This window comes from Phasianus colchicus, chromosome 6, assembly GCF_987193195.1.
Source record: "Phasianus colchicus chromosome 6, bPhaCol1.hap1.1, whole genome shotgun sequence".
NCBI lineage: Eukaryota > Metazoa > Chordata > Aves > Galliformes > Phasianidae > Phasianus > Phasianus colchicus.
The window spans coordinates 43,721,028-43,745,510 of NC_143441.1; the positions used below are offsets into that span (position 1 = coordinate 43,721,028).

A 24,483-nucleotide genomic window follows, 5' to 3' on the forward strand; every position below is an offset into this window, starting at 1 on the left:
CAGAAAAGGTGAAGTTATTGGTATTTTGGCAGGTATGCTCAACTTTAGTTTTTTGGCCAACAAGTTTCACAATCTCTGGGGCAAAAAGTATTTATTAATAATTTCCTTTAAATGATATTGCAATCGAGGGTTGGTACAAAGAGTCATAATCATTGATTTACAATGTTTATTCTGCAATTATATTACTTGGAAAATAATACTGCATATACTAGAAAGGCATATTCAAAGCTATTCTGACAGCTGGGGTACTAGTAACAATCCTTAGCAATTTTTGATATCTTTGTAATTTTGAAATACTATGCTCTTGCCATTTTAACCAATAACATATTTTCAACTCAACTTATATTTCTCTATACTCATCTCACAGCACAAACTGCATTTCACTCACTGACGTGGAAAACGGGAGATTAGAATAAAAATAATTAAATAAATCAACAAATGTTTCTGTATACAAAACTCTCAGTGACAACAGTCTGGATTTATCTGTGTGGTGGAGCTATAGGATCAGTCCTTGACAGGATATTACCAAAGCTGCGTGGCCTAAATTAGATGATATGAGCATTAACTTGGATTCACGGTCATGTCACGGTGCCTCACCACTGTGCCTGCTGTCATCTGCCCACGAGACTAAAAGATCCTGTTTGTCTCAAAGGGAAAGAAAACAAACTTGAGACACTATAAATACGAATGAAACTTCCTTGAGACACAAGGAACATTAGCCCTTAGCTCTGTATTGTTTTATATCTTAAGTCGGTTCACCTTTAATATCTTGTATATTTTGAGAAAATGATTGCAGCCATTTTATATAGATGCATACCAAACCAAATACTGAAAAAAATTGGTCTCCCACAGCCCTGGTCTCCCAGAGCGAGGCATGCAGACAGGCCTCAGAAAAGAGTGGGTTCTGGGTGCCACATGGAGTCACACGGTCAGGTAGAGGCCTGCAGTACATCATATATACCATACACAGCTACCCCACTATCTACTGCTCAGTTACCTACACTACACCCAGGAACAAAGGTCTTTGGAGAAACATTTTTCCCACTATCTAAAGAGAAAATTGAGCTGTATTTAATAATAATAATAAAAAAATTAAAAATACCAGACTGAATCCGTACAATGTACTGAAAATTACTTAATTTTTTTTAGGAATGCAAGGGTTAACTTTTAAAGAAATTTCTGCAAAATAGAATCATTACCTCATCATATAAACTACCTATTTTGCAGGCTGTACTCTCCCAACTGGCAGATTAAACCTTAGAACAATAACCCAATTATGAGCTAAATTTACATTCAACTGATCAAAAATCATCTAAAACCTGACAAGAACAATCTTTGTTCACAACACTTAGCACAACCAACTCTGACAGACTAAAATATATGAGCTATATAAAAGATGACATATGTTGCATTGCCCAACTACCAAGGGCACCACGCTCCAAGTACCATGGGAGTGTTCACCACATCCTGAAACTTACTTTAAAACAAAAAACAAAAAAAACATCTTTTACACATATGGCCAGTGATTTTGAACAGCTCAGCATTTTATGAACCAAGTTTATCACTGGTATGTGAGCCACACATACTTTGGATAGTTGTTTTTTTTTTTTTAATAGTTCTACTTAGTATTTGCAACAACCTACAATACAGATAAAAGCTGTATTTTTTCTGACATGTATGCCACTCTGAAGCTAGCTAAAAACACTTCAATCAATGTAAGAAGAAAATAAGAAGTTTCCTTAAGCCATCTGCTATAAGGAACTCTTGTTCCTCTTTCAGATCTTTTATCCTGAAGGGATTCACTGTCTGAAGCTCTTAAAAACTTCCAGAGCTAAATGCACTGTAGAATTGTGGAGGGCAGTTAACATTGAAAGCTAGTTGCACATCATGTCCAAGATTTGTAAACTCAACTGATGGAAGACAGACAGCCAATTCTAAAATAATTCTGATTCCAAAATTCTCCCTGATTTTCAAGTTGTTTGAAAAAGACATTTTTCTAACAGACTAGACAATGTAGACATTTACACGGAGGGTCAGAGACATAAAATTAAGAAAACATCTTCAAACGTTGTCTTTTATCTTTCTGAAGTATTGCATCCTAATTCAGAGGTGGTAGCTAGCACAGTTCAGAGGTTCCCATGCTCCAGCTCACAACAGCCTAGTTGTAGTCTGAGCTACTTCAATGTAACTTTAAAGACATACTTGCTGTCCATCCACCTCCTTGTCTTCTCTTCCAGGAGCATGTCACAAACAGCAACCAATAGGCTGTACTGTCAACTAGGGGAAAACGCTGAACACACTTCATCTGAACACATTTCATCTGCACTTGATATAATGTTAGGCTGAAAAGATGGTCCAGGCTCTTTCCCTGTCAAAGCCTCAAGTCTCCCCCAAAAGTTCCTCCTCTCTGCTCTGTGAGCAGGCAGACACACAGCCACCTGAGCACTGACTGCATGCAGACCACCCAGTGCTTTCAACACAATGGGCACAGGACCAGGCTACAGCAAACAGCCTGGCACATACATACTGTGGGCACAGTGATTACAGACAGGAAATTCGTGTTGCTTCAATAGCATCCAATTTTTTCTAAAAAGTTCAGAAGTACTCCTTTGGCCCACAATACATAAGGGCCAAGGCAAACTACCAGAACTGCTCAAGGTGACAAAACTTTCTAAAATTTATTTGTATTTAAAAATAACAGCTGTGTTTAGATTAAATAATAATAATAATAAAGCAGTTATAGCACTGTGGAGGACACTTCTAGCCTCTTGTGCTTTTCACAGTAAAGACATGGGAGTGAGCACACTGCAACCCATCGCTCTCACCTAACAAGCACAAATATGTGAAGGTGGAGAAACTTCACCAGTCACAATCTTGTGAGCAGAGCTAAACTCCTATGTTTGGATAAATAAAGAACATCCACACACTGAAATGAATGCACCAATTTAAATTAGTTTACTAACACTGGGAAAAATGTTATGGACAGAATTAGTCTGATCCTTTTCACTTCTCCACAGAAAGCACTTCTCTGTCAAAACAGTAAAACTTGAAAGATGAGCATCCTCCTAGCACACCACTGAAGTCTAAATACTCTCACCAACACCTGCACGCTCAGAACTCCAGTTACAGCTGAGTTTATCATGAGTTAATTTCCATCATGCAATCCAGCTCACAAGAAGTCATTTTTCTTCAGGTAAAAAAGTGTTCCAGAAGACTCCCTCTGTCCTTGGGTGCTGCCTCTGACACCACATTGCAGGTGCCTCTCCATGACTGCACAAACTGCAGCACAGCCAACAAACATCCATCCATACAGTAACTTTCTACCCCATTTGTACAACCAAACTCACAATCATTAAGATGAAGTGTTTTCTGCAGTACTACCTACCCCATCCTGTTCCCCACTGCATACCTGCACGACAGAGAATGTTTGTTTAGGCACAAAAAAGCTGGCAGTAACCAACAGTCCACACGGGCTATTATTTTGAGGATACTTTCACTTTTGGATAAAACAGCAGTCAGTAAATAGCTGACTTCCCTAAAGGCGTTCTGTAGCATGCTCTAAACGGTTGATAAGATTCAAAAGGGAAAAAAAAAAAAAAAAAGATGCCAAGTCCTTCCCACTGAAGGATGAGGCCTAGAACAGCCCAAAGGATTACAATCTGAACCGGCACTTCCACTCCTACCCTAACCCCAACACCTGTCCCAGTGCTCACCCTAGGTCAATTCAGCAATTTCCTACTACAAATTGCAACAAAAGTGCCAGAAATGAAAACAAAACAAAGCATCACTGAGCCAAGAAAGCATTTTCTACCTTTGGCCCTCTTCACTGCAGCAAGATCTTACAAAACTTCTTCACAACAAATAGTAATACTCCTGTAATACAGAGATTGTGGTAGACAGTTCAAGGACATTAAATACCAAATTATGCAATCATAAAACCAACCAGCACCAAATTAAAGAGCTTTTTCTTAATCCCTTTTTCCTCTCCTTAAACCACCCCTCGCTGCAGCACCTGCACTTGCCACACGTGCAGACAACAAAAAATAAACTCCCAAATTTAACTTGCTGCTTTCAGGATAAGCCCAAATAAGAGGTACAAAGTTTTCCAAGTCCTTAATATTTCACAGGAGGACTCCTCTCTGGCACGCAGGGAAGGTCAGGAAAGCACACGGAGGCTCCCAGTCATCCCTGCCACTGGAAACCCCCCACACACGCTTTCATCTTTTCCTCATAAAAGAAAGGCGACGGATAGGCCTCTGGACAATCCCCGCGGCTGGGGATGGAGGACAACGCCTGGGAAAGTGAACGGAGAGGAGTCACGCAGAGACAAGGCTTAGGGGGGCGGGGGGGGTGCGTGAGTAACCAACAAAAAAATACAAAAATGCCGCCAAAAGCACGTCCAGGTTTTCCTTCGACCCGACCGCCGAGGCCCGCGGGGCCCTATCACGCCGAGGGCACTATTTCTGCAGGGAGCGGGAAGGCAACGCACGGCCCTCATCCGCGGGGGGGGGAATAGCGCAGAAACGGGCCGCTCGTCCTCACACCGGGGCGGATTTGCGGCCTCGGGGCCGCGCCGGAGGCCGGGCGCTTCGGACCGCGCAGCCGAGCCCCCACCTGTGTCCTCGGCTCCACGGCCGTTCTCTCCGCGGGGGCGGCACAGCCCGCACGGAGCCGCCCGGAGGCTGAGGGCCGGGGCTCCGAGTTCACCCCTGTTCTCGTCCCTTTCTCCTCCCCACCCCCGCGGGGAACGGGAGCCGTGGTCCCGCTCCCGGCCTGCGAGGAGCCGCCGTCTCTCTCGGCGCTGTCGAGCAGCTGCCATTACTCGGGCCGAGACCCGTCCTCCGAACAGGCATCCCCCATCGCAGCGAGGAAATGCGGGGGTTGCGGGGTAGAAGTGAGGGGAAGGGAGAAAGGAGGGGAGAGCGGGGAGCCGAGCGGGCGCCACGCGCGGGGGAGCGGAGCTGGGGGGCGGCGGGGCCGAGGCCGGGCTGCGCCACACCCCGCTCGGCCTCGCCTCTCACGCGAGTCCCCGGCTCCTCCGCGCCCTGCAGGCCCGTGCGGAGCGGCGCGGGAGCGATTCTATGTGTGTCCCTCTCCCCACCCATCGTCTGCCGGCTCTGCACGGCCCGATCCGGGCGGGCTGCAACTCGGGGAAACCGCCGGCTTTTGGCGGCCGAAATCCGAGCCGGGAAGGTGTGGGGACAAAAATAATCGCCGTTAATAATCACACGCGCTCTGCCACCGTCCCCTTCTCCTCGATTTCCAAACGGACTGCGATAATCCTTCCCACTCCGAAAAAATATTATATATATACATACATACATATATATATAATCCCGCCTTCCATCCCCCCACCCCCGCGGCCCCACACATTTTATTATTAAGTATAATTGCTCCCCCCTCCCCATATGCTCCCCCACGGGGCAGGATTGCCCCCTCCCCTCGTGCCCAGCCCTTCCCCTGTCCCCTCTCCCCCATCTCCTTGGAACAGTGTGTACATGATTTTGTAGTTTTTTTAAGGCGCCATGTTTATAATCCTCCATCATATTAAAAAAAAAATCCACCCAGCGTGAGACGCGGTGCCACGAGCACCCCAAAGCCAGGGAGGCAGACACAGAAATATCCACGGGGCTGTAAATTCAACCCCCCCCTCCCGCACACACACCCCTCCTTCCCAGACTTAAAAGTCTCTCTCACCTTGTGCTGCTGCCGCTGCTTCTGCTGCTGCAGGGGAGGCGAAGTTAAGCCAGGGGAAACTTTTCAATCCCTTCCCCAGGCCGCTGCTGCCTCCTCCTTCCACATATTTTTCCCCTCAGAGTTTTATTGTGTCTGAATTTTCTCTCTCTCTCTCCTCTTCTGTCTGTCCACAGTTCAGGTTTCTGGGGTAAACAGGGTTTAGGATGGTGCTAGGGATATTTGGGAGAAGGAGAACTCTAGTGGTGTCTACTGGAGTTGCTGTTTGTTTCTTTTATTATTTTTTTTTAATACATGTGAAACAGATCTTTAACTATTTATTATAAATGTATTCTATCACACTGTTATGTCTGGGTCCTGTCTTAGTGCAAGGGAGAAACACACCAGTTGTTGACTCTGCTACATGCCAGTTCCTCTTGTCGTGAAGTCCAGCTTGGAGAAATAGTGGAAAACATTTTCAAAAGTGGATATTCACCTTGAGCAAGAGAAACTAAAGCGCACAGAGTCATTGTTCTCTCCCAGAACTGACTGGCTGTATGTTTGAAGCTATGGATCTAGGCTTTCACTGCAGGATTAGGAGTTCTATAGTACTATGAAATATACAACTACATAGGCATGTATATATGTAGCATGAGAGCATGTACATTTTATGCTGTTTTTATATAAACTATTTGTTAAATATTATTAATGAATGTCTAAACAAATGCATTATAAAGTTTCTGAAACAAATAATTAAATAATTTTAAATAACATATTTTGTAATTAATGAATCTTCATCTGCAATGTGGTATATTTTAAAACAGTGCCCTGTAAGTTTGATTCTGTGAAAATTTGTGCATGCAAATAATTTCACTTACATGAGTCGTCATTATCATTATTACAATAGTTTGGGACTATTAAGAATTAAAAAGATGCATTCCTTCTGTCTATTCAAAGTTTTAACACAACTTATACACTGAATAGGTGAACTTTCTCCCATGTATTTAGTAAATAAAATTTTTAGTGTCTAAAACCACACTTGTTTCAGACTGCTACATCAGAGCTCCTCTTTTAAGAACTAATTAAGTTCTTAAAGCTCTTTTAAGAACTAAAATGCAAATAAGGGTTTGTTGCACAACAGTGATAAAGCTTTACTTTTACTGTGTATTTAAATATGAAGGAACATTTTACGTTATCTAAAATAAATAGATAGGAATAAAAGTGCTGGTAGTCAGCTTACAAAGGTACCTGAGGGGTTGGGCAGTTACCAAACAGTGATAATGTAGTTTAACTTCATATTGTTTTCAATAACAAATAGCAAATAAACTTTTTAAAATTTATATACATATATATATATTTTTTAGTAAGAAGGGTACAAAAAGGCTACCTTATGTCAAGCAGTTAGTTGTGATGCTTAGCTCTGATTTTGTTCATACCTGTAATTTAAAAAAAAAAAAAAGACACCTGATTGAAATATATGCCAAGTTTCCATGGGATATTGGCGGCTTGGTTCCCTTAGGTTTTTTTGAAACCTCTGTACAAATTGCATCTAAGCTATATTTATATAAGTAAAAATGTTTGGATCCTTATCATTTCTACTGTTTCAACTATTCATTCAAGCTAACAGGTCTGTGCAAGTGGGTATGTTTTAAGCCATACCATTTTTTTGCACCCAGAAGCAAACAGGAGAGCAGTGTAGCTAGCAGCAAACATAGCAGCATTTAATTCTTCAGCTAGAACAGCCAGTTACCCAGTACCACTGGGTTGGCTTGGGGGATTCTTTGGCATAAATTCAGAACAAAGCTCCACTTCCACTCTGGTTCTTCAGTGAGAAGATTTATTACTGACACAGTGCCTTTGCCTTACCTATGTAAACATTTACTTAAGGCAGAAGTTCAGCTATCTTCAGTTTAAAAAGGTTTTAGCCCTTTATCTCTTAGGACCCATAGAGAACTGTCAAATAAATATTTAGGCCGTGGTCTCACAAATGCAGGACTGAATCTTTATGGTGTGTCTTACAGTTTTTACCTGGAATCTACTTCTTGCCAACAATCTGTTGTACTTAACATATTTGTAAAGGCTGGTTTGGACCAACTCCAAATATTTGTTTCAGGATACAAATATTTGATTTTGGAAAGAACATGGTATTCTAAAGCAAACATTTAGGGAGTGTCTACAGCCATAACTGCTTTACCTTGCCTGAGCTGATGGGCAGTGAATTAAATCAACTGTAGAAAAACAAGCAAACAGTTTACATACAATTGTTCATGAGTCTTGTTTTGTAGTGCTTTGATAGACTCATGAGGCCCCTGGCTAACTACCTGTATTATATCACCTTCAGAATATGTACTGAAGGAAAAAATAATGCACTTTTCGATTGTTCTGAATTAATTTTAATTGCGTTGGAAAGACTTGTTTATGCTTATTAAGATACAGATTTGAAGCTGTACTAGCCAGTCTTGGTTAGCCTCAGTTCTTGAATTTACCAGCATTTTGTTTGATCTCCAATATACGTGCTTTACAGACCTCTTTTGGTCATTAACTTTCCAACAGGAAAAAGAACCCAGAGCTCGAAACAGTTAATGCAGAACTCTGCTCCGAAGCATTGCAGGCTGAGCCAGGCAGACAATAGGAAGGAAATCCCACCCTCCCCGAGCGCTGGGCAGCAGCATGTTTCCTCATAGGCAGTGAGAAATGTTTGTTAAAACAAACGCTGGGTTGGGGCTGTCTCCAGCCTCCCCACCCCCCCCACCCCCCCCCCCCCCCATCCCCAGGGCGAGGATTGGCTGCCGAGGCAGGCGAGAAGCGAGGAGGGGCCGGGGGAAATTCAGGCATTTCCTCCGTCTTCGGCCTTGAAGGTCTCTGGAAACACGGATGAACGTGGAGCTGGGTGTCTGCAGCAAGATGAGTACGTCTCAGGCTGAAGTCGTTCAGTTTGCGAACGAGTTTACTGTTCAAAACCTAGCAGCTCATCCTGTGATCGTAATGGTCCCAGACATCTGTTTTCTTACTCAGCTGTGGAGGAAGAAAATGCACAACAAATGCGGTGTTAGAAAGCAAACACGATAAAGTCACTTCATTTTGGACAGAAAGTACATACGATAGAAATGCATCAGGCTACACATGTGCTTTAGACTTTTGCCAGTCTTGCTGTGCTGGTCAGGTCTATTGTAAATTGTGCTGTTATCCATGTTTCATATGAAAGCAGTTTGGAGGGCAGGAGAAGCTGTTTAAAGCAGGAGCACAATGTTGCCAGAATGCATTGCATCCAGACCAAGAAGGTAATTTGCTGCCTTGAGTTAAAGTTGTCTTTAAACAAGTTCAAGGAAAATTGATCCACTGCAGGTTGGATCTGAGCAAGCCACGCAGTGCGGGAAGTCCCCAAGCTGAAAGCAGCTGGAGGCTGGGACATTAGCAGGCACAAACACCACGTATGTCTGGCTGGTGCTGTGTCCCCAGTGTCCTGTTTGCCCATCACACTTCCTGGACATGAGGAAGCTTCTTCTGCCTACTCTTTCCTTTTAAATTATACTACTCCTTCCCAAGATATTGTTTTGCTCTGAATTCCAGCATTGGTTAATGTTGTCACATATGGACAGGACTTTTTATTCTTACCATGCTGTTTTGCCATGCTCTTGGTTCAGAGGTACAACATACATGAGTCTGACTGGTTCCAGATACTGGACTCAGAACTAGGAAAGCATCATTTGAATGCTGCTCTTGGTACTGCCTGTGCTAGGCTAATGAATGAGCCCAGCATTCTCCTCCGGGACTTTCCACCATCCTCCTCACTGATCGAAGCCTACCCTACAGCTCAAGTCTGTATCTGGCTTTGTAGGAGAGGTCGGTGCCAACACACTTCAGTGTGTGCTCAGCTCCCAGCCATGCTGAAAGAAGCACAACTTACATTGTGAGTGGCGGCTCTTCTGTATTGTGATCGGAAAAATATTAATGCAGCAAATTGATGTAAATTTTTCATCAGAACAAAGCTTTGCAAATGGTTTTCTTTCAAGGAAAAATCTTAGCAATGTACTTAGTTTAGGAAGTTAAGGGGAAGGGAATAAAACAATAATAAAAACAGAATAAGGAAATTCACCAAGCTGAGAACAGTTGGAGGATGAGAGACTCACAGGGAGAAGCTTGTGCTGGTCCTTTTCTTCCCCAGGCATCAAAAAGAAAACAGCAGGCTGTGGAAGGGGGCACAAGGCAGAGGAACCTCAAAGTCTGCTGTTCACTGAAGCTGTCCAAGGAGGGAATGCATGCTACCCCAAGGTATGTCCTGGCAGACAAGGATATGCTGAAGGATGAAGGCACCCACAGCAGCCAGGATCCTCCCTTTTCAGCTTCCTTCTGGCTTTGCCCTTGCCCATGCAGTCTGGCCAACCAGTGCTAGCTAGGCTCAATTCTCAGAGGAGCTCGATGAGGGATTCTGTGACTTGGTAGGAAGAATGTAAATAAAAAGCGGGATGGAAAGTACAGGTAAATTAAAAAAAAAAAAAAATATGGGGGGAGTCAGAACTAAGGGTACACTGGGGAGTGCTGGACCTTTGGCCTGACCCTCTGTGTCTGGTCTTTTGTTGGCATGAGGATCTTATGGGTATTATAACTGATGATAACTCAGATAGAAAAGACTGTCAAGTGTGGATGCAGATTGAGATAAAAAATGCTTTTTTTTCTTCACTGCGTTCTCTCCTTAGATTTCCATGTGCAGCTGGGAATAGGGGTTTATCCTTAAAAGTTTACCTGTGAGTAAACTGACATATGTTTATGACATATGACATGATACATGTTTATGCCAGCATTATGTTTCATGAAAACTGTATGCCTGATTCAGCATACAGTCTGTCAAAGGAAACTTAGCTCAATATTTTTTCACTAGTTTAAAACAACAGTGTGAGATTGTGCCAGCTTCATATTTTGTGTCATCTGGCTATTGTAATTTAGATTCAGGAGCAAATGCCATAAAATGAGAGATTAAAAAAATCATTAATGTATACCTCCAAATGGTATACTGAATTTGTCTCACACAGGTTTGTACAGTCTTGGTGTAATATCTAAAATAATTTATTTCTTTGCAAAACAGATACACAGAATTCAGATTTGTTGTTGGATTGAAAAGGAGTCAAATGGAGTCTATTGTTATTTTTTACGAGGATGCAGTGACTGGAGATATAAGATTGGCCAAAAAAACCCAGCTGTTTATATGAGGAAGTAAATGGTATATTTTGTTATTGAAAATAATTATAAATTAGAGTTTTTATGCAAGAAGACATTATGAATGTCACAATTGCAGGGGAATTTTAATTACATTATGCATCATATTAAATGCCAGCATAACCAATAATAGGAAAAGATTATATTCTGTGTAAATGGGATTTCTCATTCGCAGACAGTGGAAAAGCATGGGTAAAGGAGCCATCACAGCATGCGTTAGGGGCATTCAGAGACTTCCAAGTGCCTTCGCACTGAGTGAGTTCATGACAAGCCAGGCTTGATTGGGTTTGGTCCAGCAGTGGCTTTGAGCTAATTATTGCAGAGTTACTTTGTCTCTACCCTGCGCTTCAAAGCTTTCTGTGTTCAAAGTTGGCTTGTTAGTCGGCTCAGAGCTGGACCCAAGCTGGTTCATGCTTTCATGTGGCACTTCTCTGGGACTAACAAGCCTTCCCTGTAAACAGAATTATTTCGTGTACAGAGTGGAGACATCCAAATGTTTCTGAAAGAGATAATAGGTTATCACTAATACTGAACTGAAGCTAATAAGCCTTGCTGGACTCAGACTGATGATATGCAGAGCTATCCAGCTGTGGCTCTGTACAGCTTTTTCCCAAGCTCCAATTTCCAGAAGCAGTGTTTTGTGTGGCATTAACTCCAGTCTCACATAGTTTATTGTGCCAATTGTGATGCTACGCAAAAGAGGCAAAATTGATTCTGGAACAGAATCTCAAATCAAACACATTGCCGGAGCTAAAGATCCCTAGCAGACTGAAGCTGGCCTGGCATGAAGCCATCTTGATGTGTATGCAGCTTTGATGTATCCTGATGTCATCTGCAGCTTGAATAAACCTCCTAGAAATATCACTGATTGGCTGTAAAGGATAGCCATAATTAATAGCAACATTTGTGTCAGTTTTGAACCTTATGGTCAAGATGAAAGCTAATGAAGGAACAAAAAAAAAAACCCAAAAAACAAAAAACCCTGCATCTGCCATTCTGTGGTTCTGCTCCTTATTTGAAAGCATCTTCTGTTATTCAGAGCTTAAGGTAATACAGTGGATAAAATAAATTAGTTCTCATCCAGTATCACCTGCTCAAAACCAATTGTAATATTCAAGTTTGATTTTCCTTTTACTAACAACCGTCTATCACTGGCAGAACTGAAGGAGGATATCCTAACAAGCAATGAAGGTGGAACTTAAACTGAGGCATTTTGAAAAGATGGCATCTGAGAAGAGTACTGGGAGAAATAGATCATAGATTGTTTCATCTTACGTGTAAAGCAGGGTATGTAATAAGTGTAATTCATAAGTAATACATAATATTTATATTTTTTTCTATATCTTATAGTAGTTGCTCTACATTCAGCAGATGGCAATGCAGTGACTTAAAAGATTTCTTATGAAAATAGGAATTTATTAACATTCTATTAACAATATTAGCAGGGTAACTAGAGAACTATCACCATTGAAACAGGAACCTTGAATATCCCAAATTGATGAATTTTAGAAATTCCTTTGAATTTTCCCTATCTTGAAAACAGGTATTTAAAAAATCAGATTTTGATACACTGAATTCTATGTATGTCATTTGGCAATCTTGATAATACATTTTGTGTCCTGTACCTGCATTTACTAAGTTTTTCACACTAAGAAATAAACTCACATATTTTATTTCCACTATTACCTATTACCACTCTCCTTACTGCTGCATTACTGCTAATTTTGTTTATTTGTTAACATAAAAGGACAGATTTATCCTTTCCATATTATGGTTCTTGTCTGTAGGTCAAAATTCTTTTCAGTTCTTTATGTGAATGACATAGATGACAACTTTTAGATGACAATTACTATTACATTCACATAGGAAATAATGTTGTGTTTGAGGAGTTTAGTACAGCATCAAGATGTTGGCACAGATACCAGGTTTTCCTTCTTTCTCCCCAAAGTCTCTACAGATCTAATGAATTCTGCTTATGTGTAAGTTAAATGCGTTTCTTTAATTTTTTTCTTGCACTTCATGGAGTTAGGGAATATGCAGAATATTTCTCTGAAGACTCTGAAGTACTCAAAATAAGAGTATTGAGTCAAATATAGATGTCTCACAGCATCATGGAATTGCAGAGGTTGGAAGGGACCTCATGAGAGCATTGAATCCAACCCTCCAGTCTCCTTGGGCTATCACAGTTATTTAGTATTTCCTTCAGCTAATGTGGATGAGTGAAGGTTCAGTATTGTTCTAAAGAAACAGGCTATAGCCATGAATCTTGCAAGCACTCTTTCATGCTTGTAATATGAAAATATGAGATTTCAAGTGAATAAAATACTTGTGTCTCTCATTCAAGCTTTTGAACTTAATTTATATGCAAAATTGTGAACAGAGGAGCAGAGCCCTAGTAGAGCATACAAAGCCCACTGAGGTCTCTGGAAAGGATCCCAGTGAATTCAGTACTCTTGGGATCAGAACTTAGATAGCTTTATTCTGGACCAAACAGGATTTCCAAATCAGTGGAATTCCAAATATTTTTTCTTCTGAGTCATTCCCATCTCCTGAATTCTTCCACCATCTTCATTGTATCTCCACTGTATGAGATGTAGTTGCACAGACCTTAGCTCAGCTCCTCAAGCAGGTGTATCAGCTCTTCTTTGGGACGATCAGGCTAAATATGAAGTGTCTGAACATTTTAGAGTCTAAGCAAATTTTTGTACTTTTTAAATTAGGATAAAACATGGATGACAGAAAATTAAAAACTGTGGAGTGCCAAAAAAGGAATTATACTTGGAAAAACAAAGTGACAGAAATTGAGATAGTTATATTTTTCTTATATTTACAATATCTTTTCTAATATTATTCAGGAAAAGTTACAAAATTACACAATTCTGCCAGTAAAAACTCAGAAAGCTTCAAGAAGTTTTCAGGAAAGCTCATGGAATAAGTGAAGTTTTAACCCTTTCTGTCGAGACGGAAGTACTGTCCAATGTGTACAAATATCATAATCAAGATTTATAAAAGTAAGATCTTTCTCAAGAGAATGATCTCAAAGTACTTTTGTGATAGTGATATGGCTGCTGTGTGCCTTAACCTATGTGAATTCTGAGATCAAGTGTAGTAAGCCCACCCAGATGACAAGTGACATTAGTGCTAGCAGCGAACTTCTCTTATTTTTTCACTACAGCAAAGCATACAAGGCTTCCTGATGGTAACAAAAATAAAATATAGCAGATTTCTGCACATTGTTCTGAAACGTGAAGTCTAAGGAAGAAGATATAATCTACAGAGCTCATGCAGAACATAAATTGTACTGTTAAACTATTTGCAACCATTTTCATTCAATCCCATCTGAATTCTGGAACTCTCAGGCTCAAGGAAGAAGGGAAGCATGAGCTATTTGTAAGCAGTGACCTTGCCAGGAAGCAGCGGTGGCAGTTTGTCTGAATGCCTTCAGAGAAACAAAATATGTTAAGAAGATATACCTCCTGAGTTCGAAGTTTTGATTATCTTTGTTGCAGCTACTGTATTTACATGGTGCAATACAGATTGAAAAAATTCTCTTGAATTCTAACTGTGCGTTACTGGGAGTGTAAAAGTCAAACCTGAGCTCAATATGTATTGTAATTTTAAGCACTGTAATTTTACTATCCTTATGGGAATGCCTGATCAAGTTTGATGCTGAAAATTATAACAAGTTCCTTCCAAATGAGGAATCTCATGAGTTTGCCAAGAGTATTGTAAAAAGATGCTTCCAATGTTTCTGACAAGTGACCCCATCCTTAATGAAAATACATCATTCTGTCCTCCAGAATCAGGGAACTCAGGTCACAGTGATAAGACTGGAAAATGTGTCTCGTGGTTCAGTAGTTTCGTAGCTTTGAAAGGAACTGGTTGTTGTGCTGGATAACCAGTGGAATATCAGCTTGTGTAGTTAATGAAAGGAGGATATTATTGCGATGAATAAAGCAGAGTGAGTTAGAAGAGGAGTATGAAGTTGAAGGCTGAATTAGAAAAAAAATCTATTTACTGTACTTGAACCAGTAAGTCTACAGAAAAACAATTAAGCCATTGACTTAAGGTTTAGATAGTTTACATAGATACTGCTTAGAGGCTATGAGAACCTGTCTAAGGCTAAGGCTTTAAAAACAGTGGTTAGTTTGGGCTAGTATTTTGATCATACCAACAACTGTATGTCTGTATCAGTAAATAAAATGGCCCTAATCTGAAACCAGCTGACACAGCATGGCTTACATTCAGGAGGCTGAACTCTATCACCTCCAAAATATGATGTTCTCATCTGAGTAGCCCATTGAAAATACTGACACAGCAGCCTCCTTGGCTTTTTCTTTTTTCTTCAGAAACCATGTTAATTATTTAACAAAATTGGTGACTGGTTCTAGTGCCTGTACTTGGACCTTAGCACTTGGTTTATCATTATAGACATTGTTTTTTATTTGTACAAGCTGCATGTTCTGATTTATTGTGAGCTCAATTTTATGTGAGTCTACACATTCTTAATTCAGAATAAATTTAGAACCCTGAAATCAAGCAGATTTCCTGTAACTATTACCTTAAAGAACTAAGCTTGTTACTGCTAACGTGAGCAAACTACAAAGCAACTACAAGTCTAGCAAGCAGTGAGAAGTTGATTTGAATGTAGTAGTAGCAGCTACTTCTTAAACAGCTTTTTTTTAACTTGTCAAGACATGTTGAACTTGGCAAGCACAATAGTATTTGAATATTTATTTAACCGTGCTTATACAGCCTTCCTTCATTAAGATGTTAAATGTATAAAAATGTGTTTTATAAGTGAGAAAAGCTAGTAAAACCCTACGCTGCTCATATCCTGTTTTTTAGAAGAACACAATAGGAAAAAAAAAGAAAAATAAATGATAGGGTCTGTAGTAATAGCAACAGCTGTCACCTGCATTTTTTGTCTCTGTGGGATATTAAAAATGTCTAAATAGAATTGATTAGAATTTTCTTTAGAACTGTTCTGGAAAGGAAGCAGGTATGACAAATTTCATCCAACAAATAACAGATTTTAAACAGTGAGGCCACAATTATATGGGGTTCCTCCTGTGGTTCTATGAAATAGAAAGGGGATAGTGAAACTTTGTTAGTGTTTGCCATATTGGAGCTGTATAAGCCACCCACACTCACTGAAAGATTACTGTTCAGCATGCATGTGGCTTACAGGGGCATATTTGTGAAGTTTTTAGTTTAACAGTAGAAGAGAGAACACATGGATTATTTCTGCACACAGAAATATTATCAGTCTTCTCCTATTCCACAGCATCTTTTCGGAAAACAGTGTTTTTGACATAGTCTGAATATTCAGTTAGAAGGCACAAGAAGTCTTCATATTATTGAAATTCAAGATAGGAACAATGGAAAAAAAGGGAAAAACTTGTTCTGCACATATCAAACAAGTATGTATCCACTAGTCATCTATGTACAAAAAGACTGTGCTTCTTAGATGTCTAAACAGAGGTGTAATAATTTATGTTTCAGAAATCACATAAAACTTTTTGGCCATTAACTGTGATGTCAAATTACTAAGCAGGATATATGTGCAGACAGGGCCAAGCAAATTCAAGTCACAATGAGTTTTTTAAAATGCTTTCTATTATCTGAAGAGAACCATTTGTAAAAGTTTATCATTTTTAATGCTCTTCGCAAAATACAGTTAGAATGCCAAAATTTTTAAGTGCAACTGACAGTCAAAAGAATGAATCACGTATGATGCCTTATGCTTTCCTATTCCCATTGCATCTGTACTGTTGGACCCTCTGTGATGCTGCACTTTACAGCTCTGAATTCAGAAGAACTTTGAAGCCTCTTTGAACTTAAGAAAACTTAGCTTGAGTAAGGCCTTCAGAAAGCTGCTCCATTTCTTCTAGCATTGAAAACTAGAAAAATCCTGTCACAGTTCTGCAGGTTGTTTTTGTAGGCAGGCATGCAAAAGAGAAATAGAAGCCCATTTTTAATATTTTACAGAAGTGATTTAGCATGTCAGAACAGGAAAGTCCTTTCTTTCCTTCTTGCAAACTCAATAAATCAGTCCAGTTCTCTTAAGTTCCAAAGTTTGCTGAATTTCTGAGTTGTAAATGAGCTGGGGCCTATTTCTTACCTTCAGAAGCTTTTGTAAATGCTTGAATGAGTATGAGAAGCAATAAACCATTCTGTGCTGTGGTAAAAGCCCAGTCTGATTCCAGTGAAACTGAATGGAGACAGTCCTCTGACTCTCACAGTGGAGATCACAAGGCATACGCATCACTTAACCCATGTGGCATGAGAACAGGGGAGCGAGTTTAAAGAAGAAAACATTCATATGCCTGCTTTTGGAGATAATACATACTATTCATTTTCTGTCTGCTGCAGAATGACGCAGATGATCTTAAAGAGCACCTCAAGGGAAGCAGGAGGGCAGTGGAGACTCAAACCTTCCCACCTAGGAGGACATAGCTCAGGAGGGATCCATGTAATGATGTTGCCTTGAGAGTATCAACAGCTTCAAGCATTAAAAACATTTGCCTGCAGTGGGGTCAGTTTTCTAGAATTTATTTCTAATGTTTTGCAAATTATCAGAATGTTCGTGGGATCTAAGTTTTTGCACCAAGCACTGTATGTTTGTGAAAAATGTAAAATATGTGCCTCACAGGCAAACATAGAGTACATATTGCCACGGTAATCTGGTGATTGCTTTCAAACCATTGCTTTCTACTTCACTGCACATAAATATGATTCTCCAAGCATCTTTGCATGAATTTGACAGGAAGAAAATCACAAGTCTTTCATGCAAGAACAGCTAAAAGCAAACTAGGAAGGAGTATCTTGGAGAAATAGTACAGATAGGGCTCACTGCCATAGCAATGTGCCTTAAAGCATGGGGTGTTCCTTGTGAGTGCATACAGCCTGAGATATCATTCTCCTCGCTGGCTCACGAGTATGAATAGCTGTCACCAGGTCTGCATTTGAAAAAAACTGTATGTCCTAGTGGGGCACTGAAAATAGAAAGCTGACCTTAGTATGCTGTCTGAAAATGGTTGCATACTTTTCTATCACAATAAGTAGTTTTGGCATTTTGAGATGCTGTGGGTTAACTCCACCTGAGCCTCATAGAGCCACCACCAGTGGAATGGGAGAGAGAACCTGATAAGGTAGAAGTGAGAAAACTCCTGGGCTGAGATAAAGACAACTTAGTAGGTAAAGCAAAACTGCACCCACAGGCAAAGCAAAACAAGGAATGCATTTACTTCTTCCCATCAGCAACAGATGTTTAGCCAATTCCAGTAAAACAGGGTCCATTGTATGTAATGGTTACTTGGGAAGACAAATACCACCACATGCCAAATGTTGCCCCCTTCCTTCATCTTTTCTCCCAGGTATTATTGCTGATCACAGTGCCTCATGGTGTGCGATATCTCTTCTGTTATTTGGGATCAGCTGTCCTGGTTCTTTCTCCATCCAGCTTTATGTGCACCCCCAGTTCTTCACTGGTAGAGCAGTATGAGAAACAGAGAAGTCCCTGGGCTCTATAACTGAAGGCCTTGGCACTGTTCAGTAATAACTAAAACATCCATTGTTATCAACGCTATTTTGCATCACAAATCCAGAACACAGCTCTGTACAAGCTACCATGAAAAACAATTATCTCAGCCAAAGGCAGTACTAGGGATTGTATTATTATAATACACCATACAGCCCAAACTATTAGCAAGTGGTGTCCGTAGCACCCTCTTTAAAAGTATTTGCAGTAAGGATCAGACACCAGTGATTTCTCTGGTGTCTGTGGTAACAACCAGTGTGCCAGCACCTCCACCTGCGCAGCTGTTAGTATGGGACTGGTATGCTAACCAAGGAAAACAGCTCCCAGTAATGATCTCTGTGTGCAGACCTTCTCAATGCATTCTTTAAAAAAAGAACGTGGAAACATGTCTTTAAATATTGGTTAAACTTGTTGCCACCAGGAGCATTTTCTTTTTCAGCCACCATCTGCATGAAGATGAGAACAATATGGTTCAATTTTGCTGGTTGGAGATTTAAATATTGAGGAAAAATTTTGCTCCTCTAGTTTTAAAATAGCTTCAACCAATGACAATACATTCATTTTGAGGTGGATTTCTTTTTAAGTGTTCTTACGTTCTTTTAAAATTATTTCAGAAGCACAACAGGACAAAACAACAACACAAATTTGTATTTTGGGAAGATTAAAGCTTTCAGTAACAACACTCGTACAAAAGCTGTACTACAATGAGGGGCTGAAAGGAGACTTTAGGAGGAGATAAGGAAGGATATACTCATTTTGCAGTTATGAAAGCTTTGTAGTAGAGAAGGACTTCAGAGTGGGTATGTATCGAAGGTGAAAACAGCAAGTAAGGTTTTAAAGCAGGCTGAGACATTGCTGAATGTGTACACCATCTACGTTAGTAGGCATATCTAAATGTAAATGAGAAGGAAATCAAATTTTGATATGGATTCTGACATCTGCACATAAAGATATGAGTTTGCCACCTATGAACATATCACTTAATGCTAAAAAAAAAAAAAACAAAAAACAAAAAACAGCTGCACCTTAATTGCATGAGCATCTTTAGGAACTATGTTTTTCCTGCTGAGGAAAACTGCAGTTATAAAAATGAGGTATAAAAACCTGTTTGTTATGTGGTTTGAAGATTTGTTTCTGATCTCTTGCGGGGATGGTGGTATAGTTTTGTCAGGTTCCTTTCCCTTTTTTCCTTTTAATAGAAGTTAAAGACTATCTGAAATTCCTTCTCAGGTCTATCAACTGCTTATCCTGCAATCTACTAACAGTGATAGCAGTATTACTTTACCCCTACTTGAAAATGTGACATGTTTTTCTTCTGTTACTTCCAGATGCTGGAAATGTTGTACCAGCTCAGCAGTTAACAGCGCAGATGAGAGTGTAGTAATCAAGGTCAGCCTGAGTAAAACAGCAGAGATGCTGAGAACATGAAAGTACTTATTGAATTTGCCAGCGTGGCTTACAGAGTCAGAATCATCCAAATCTATAGATGTGAAAAATGGATGCTCATCTTGTGTTCCAGCATGGCACTCACTTCTGTCTGCTTTGCTGGAGCAGCATTACACTTCAAGACAAAATTCAGAGTTCTCTCAGCAGAGGTTTCCTGCCCCTGCAGCCTGCTCGCTGCTGAGTGAAAAGCAGAATTTTTGAGAGCCCCCATGTTGCAATGTGAGAATTTGTTTGCATTCCAGTGTTTGGAGAGAAAATGAGAGTTGATTTGATTAATTTATTTGCAGATGATGATTGTTTAATTATTTAGGCTCCCATATGCCCAACAATGGGCATACTAATATACTCCAAAGTGATGGGGTTTTTTTTGTTTGTTTTTGGTCTTTCGTGGTTTTAAAGAATTCAAGAAATAAGAGAAGCAGGATACAAAAATAGATAAATGATTCACATACTGTGTTTTCCAGTTTGAGATAAACGTCATATAACAAACCGAGGCCTAAAGCATACATGTTGGCAATCAATTCTCCTGCACAGCCAGACATTCATAAATATGATTTATTTCAATTATGTGCTTTTCAACAAATGTCTGCATTTTTGTTTATAACTCTTGACTTACCAAAATGTTTTGCTAAGAATTTAGAGGATGAGGATATATGATGAGAACTACTTTCACAATCTGTTGAAGGGGAAAACTTGACATCTTTTGGAAAAATCATGCATATTCTCTTCTGGAAAAAAAAATATTGTGAGAGGCTGCTTATGGCAGAAGGAACCTAAAGTGTGCTTTAACCTACTCCCTGTATAGGAGTAGTTGAAACAGTTACTATAATAGCATAACAGGGTTATAGAGAAGCAACAATGATTTTCAGTAATCACTACCTTTGTGCTTAGACAAATGTTACAGTTGGAATTTCATTTCTTTACCATAGTAATTAGGTCCACTAAAGCCGGCTGCTTTGTGCCCAGTGGAGAAACACCACTTCAGAAGTGTATGGAAAAAAAAAAAAAAAATAATGGAAGCTACTTTGTGTTAAGCAAATTATAAACAAGCAGGAACATGAAATTTTGGCATGTATTAGCAAGTTGATCTCCAAGAAACTTGCCAATTTCTATTCAGAGCAGCCTCTGTAAATATTCTTGGCTTTTCTTTGGCTTCAGCTCACTTTACTACAGCTAAGAGTTGTGTTATTTTAACTCTCCAAAGCCATAAAGGGATTGGGCCCACATTATGATCAACTCTGCGAGGATATATAGAATATGCTGTTCTTCCCTGAAGATCTTACTTGGTTGTCGTCAAGGTCAGAGATAAAAAAGACAAAGAAAAGATTCAATATGTCATAGAAATAGTTATTTAGCAACTTCAGCTTTGGATTTTACTGGATTTATCTTACAATTTCATTTTTTTTTTATACAGTGCTTTCTTTCCCAGGTGTTTTTTGGGTACTGCTTGCCCCCTTTACTCTTATGCACCTTTACAAAAGCTGAATCCCAACTTTAATTTTTGCCTTTTTTTCTTAAGTAAACTAGATACGATCGTGTTTTGTGTAAGAGAGGCAAAGAGTAGAAAAACATTGGTACAAATTGTGTGAAAGTACAGGGCAGGATGGGTAGAGGAGCATGAACCCTACATTAAACAATCTGGAACAGTATTCCTACAAAAAGCCACGGGCAACAGCTCCACTGTGCATCAAACTGCTTGCTTGTATCGATAAACTACTCTTATGGCACTTTGTTTCAGCATATAAGATGTGTTTGAAGTTTTAGTGATCACTCACACATCTATCTGGATATTTAGAGACACAGCTTCCTACTTACAGAAAGAGGAACTGCTGAATGCTTAATCTTTTTACATACTTCTCTTTCTACCTTGAAATTCAGAACACTGTTTCCCTTAGCAAGCCCCATCCTTCAAGAAGAGGTTAATCACAAATGAAGGATGAAGAAGAACATTAGTTGATAAGTATTACTTGTTGAATATCACCAGGAGTGGCAGATTATCCACCTCATCACATGCAATCCAGATAATTTTAACAGGCATACTGTCATATTGAAATGCACAGAGACATTCAAGGCCAGGCTGGATGTGGCACTGGGCAGCCTGGTCTGGTGGTTGGTGACCCTGCACATAGCAGGGGGGTTGAAACTAAATGACCATTGTCATCCTCTTTAACCCAGGTGTACAACTGACAAATGTACAGTTAGAAGAGTGGCATGGTTAGGACTTTATAGGTTTATAGTTAGAAAGATTACCAAGGTGGAAAGAAACAATCAAAAACAGAATGCTCACCTGTGTCCTAGGCTCACAGTAGAAGACTCCAAAAGGAGGGATATCCAGAAAGAGAACCTTCCCCAGGTGGCAGTCAGCCCTTAAATGGGGTCTAGGAGAGGTGCAGCCAGGTCCACCACCTCTAGTCACACAGCTGGATTGCCTTCACCTGTGCTCCCATGGCTGACTCAGTCCTTGCCTCAGGTGATCAATCAGTGGTTCAAGCTGTGATTCAGTAGTGCCCATACACCAGGCTGTTCTATGATTCTATGATATTGAACTGTGATTGTATGCAGGCAGATATGTAGTACACTTTTATGTGTCACCTTTGATCATTCATTTTGTTCTGTTTATAGAAGCGAAAACACAACGGAAGAGCAATAAAGCAGAAAGTTGATGGAAATGGAACACAAAAATCCGACATCTTTCTTCCCGAGAAAATACAATATTGGGCAATCACACCAACCAGCACCTTTGGCATCGTCAGCATATGAAGTGCTTCTGTTTCAAAGAACATCTGGTAGCGATCAGTTTTTACTTAGCCTCTGATCAAGGCCAGGCTGGATGGGGCTGTGAGCAACCTGGTCTAGAGGAAGGTGTCCCTGCCTGCAGCAGAGGGGTGTGAACTAGATGACCTTAAAGGTCCTTTCTAACCCAAACCATTCTGTGATTCTATGATTCTGTATACTGAATGCGTACAGTCAGTGTTTTGCTGGTAGGCTAGATGGCCTCTTCTTTCCAGTGATTTCACATAATGGTGCCTTGAGATTTTATTTGCAAAACTTGAGAATCCTCTGAATGTTAAATCCCTTCAAAGTGTCATAAAAAGAATATCTGCTAACTGGAATACCCCTCTAAGTGTGCATCTTTTTAAAATATGGGTTCTAAAATAACTTAGAGGTTGCTCAGTAAAAAAACTGCTTTAGTTCCCCTTTAAATAAATGGTACAAATCTTACTGAGTTGAATAGGAACAAAACCAGATTCTTGATTATTTTTCATTTGAGATTTGTAAGCTGTTTTCCTCATGCAGCACTCAACTGTGCTCTACTTGAGTTATGCTCAAAGGAGTTAATTTTTCAAATATAAGGAAATACAAAATCCAAAGCTTTCTTTCAAGTCTTAGTCTACATATTCCTAGGGATTTAAAAGCTGTCTTTTTTTAGCAGGATACATGTATAAATTTGTAAGGAATTTAACATTAAAAAGGTCAGGCGCTAGGAGCAGATATGTATTTATATGTTGTCTAATAAGACACAGCAATGCATGTGTAGAAAATAGAGTCATACTGCATTTGTTATTTATAATTTTAGTCTTATAAGTAACTTTTCAGAGGAAGCTCATTATTTCTTTGAAGAAAGGCTCAGCTGGCATTGAAAGTCTGTTGGATATTAGGATTAGGAATAAAATTAAAATAGTGAATCCTCTTATAATAGGGCCAGATCCTCAGAAAGTGTAAATCACAACAGTTCAATGTAAATAAAGCAAGCTATGGCAATTTATATCAGTTTAGGATTTGACCTTCTCCCCAGAAAATTATTTCTCTGAAGATCATACTTCCTATATTTGTCTTACTTTGTGCCTGGCAGAGAATTAATTAACACATAATTGCTTTGGTGAACTCCGGATAAAACTTCTCTGTTCAAGAACTCCATTCATTTACTGATTAACTTGCTTCATGGCTGAGTTAGTTCTGCAGGGTCATGCTGTACTAATGACCAGAGCACGGGAACACTGTCAAACCAATGAGAACGAGGTAGGCTTGGCAGCTCTCCAGGCTCTGTTCAATTAATCACTGAAATTTCAGGAGCTTTGGGGACAGAGTTGAAAAGTAAGTGGAAGAGAAAATACATGAAGAATTAGATTTATATCCCAGACGGACGGAGTGGGAGAGAGACCTTAGCAGATGAAACTGAAAGAAAGAGGAATCAAGTGGAAATGTGGGGAAATTAAAATTAAAAAAAAAATGCATAAAATGTGCTACTGATAATTTTTCACAGGATTGTGATTTTTTGTTTGTTTACTATCCTTTGAGTTTGTTCTTTTTCTTTTCTAACATCACCTGATTGTGCAGTCTTCCTGTCTGTGTGATTACTTGCAAACATACAGACCACACATCAAATTTTCTGCCACCAGATGCTATTGTAAGCAACTTAAAAATTGCTCTTTAAGATACAAAACTTGATAATTCCCAGTAAGGTCAATGAGAATTGCTGATGCTTAATTTCTCATAGAGAGGCATATCAAAGAAAGGTATTTTCTCTGTGTTGCTAAATCCCATTAGTATTACTCAGATAATGGCATGTGCACTGGAAGGAAAATAGTTGGCTCAAAGATGAGAGG

The 24,483-nt window shown here is 39.8% G+C and overlaps 1 protein-coding gene and 1 long non-coding RNA gene across 8 annotated transcripts in view; one reads left to right on the plus strand and one right to left on the minus strand.

Moving 5' to 3' along the window:
- Positions 1 to 5,931, minus strand: part of ZMYND11 (zinc finger MYND-type containing 11) — a 102,836-nt gene extending 96,905 nt beyond the window's left edge. For 2 of the 6 annotated variants that reach the window (XM_031615979.2, XM_090143123.1), the window contains exon 1: positions 5,698 to 5,928. The gene's annotated coding sequence lies outside the window, so the exon portion shown is untranslated. Of the gene's footprint in view, positions 1 to 4,614; positions 5,670 to 5,697 lie in introns of those variants that run through there. The other 4 variants (XM_090143121.1, XM_031615976.2, XM_031615980.2 and 1 more) reach the window with 4 other exon arrangements.
- Positions 5,932 to 8,498: 2,567 nt separating this feature from the next.
- Positions 8,499 to 22,753, plus strand: LOC149917576 (uncharacterized). Of its 2 annotated transcripts, none has more exons than XR_016467547.1 (5): positions 8,499 to 11,934; positions 12,046 to 12,174; positions 17,263 to 17,425; positions 19,759 to 19,819; positions 22,499 to 22,753. It is a non-coding gene; the product is annotated as an uncharacterized LOC149917576 (long non-coding RNA). The 2 variants fall into 2 exon arrangements; XR_016467548.1 differs by having other exon boundaries at positions 8,499 to 10,891.
- Positions 22,754 to 24,483: the final 1,730 nt, after the last annotated feature.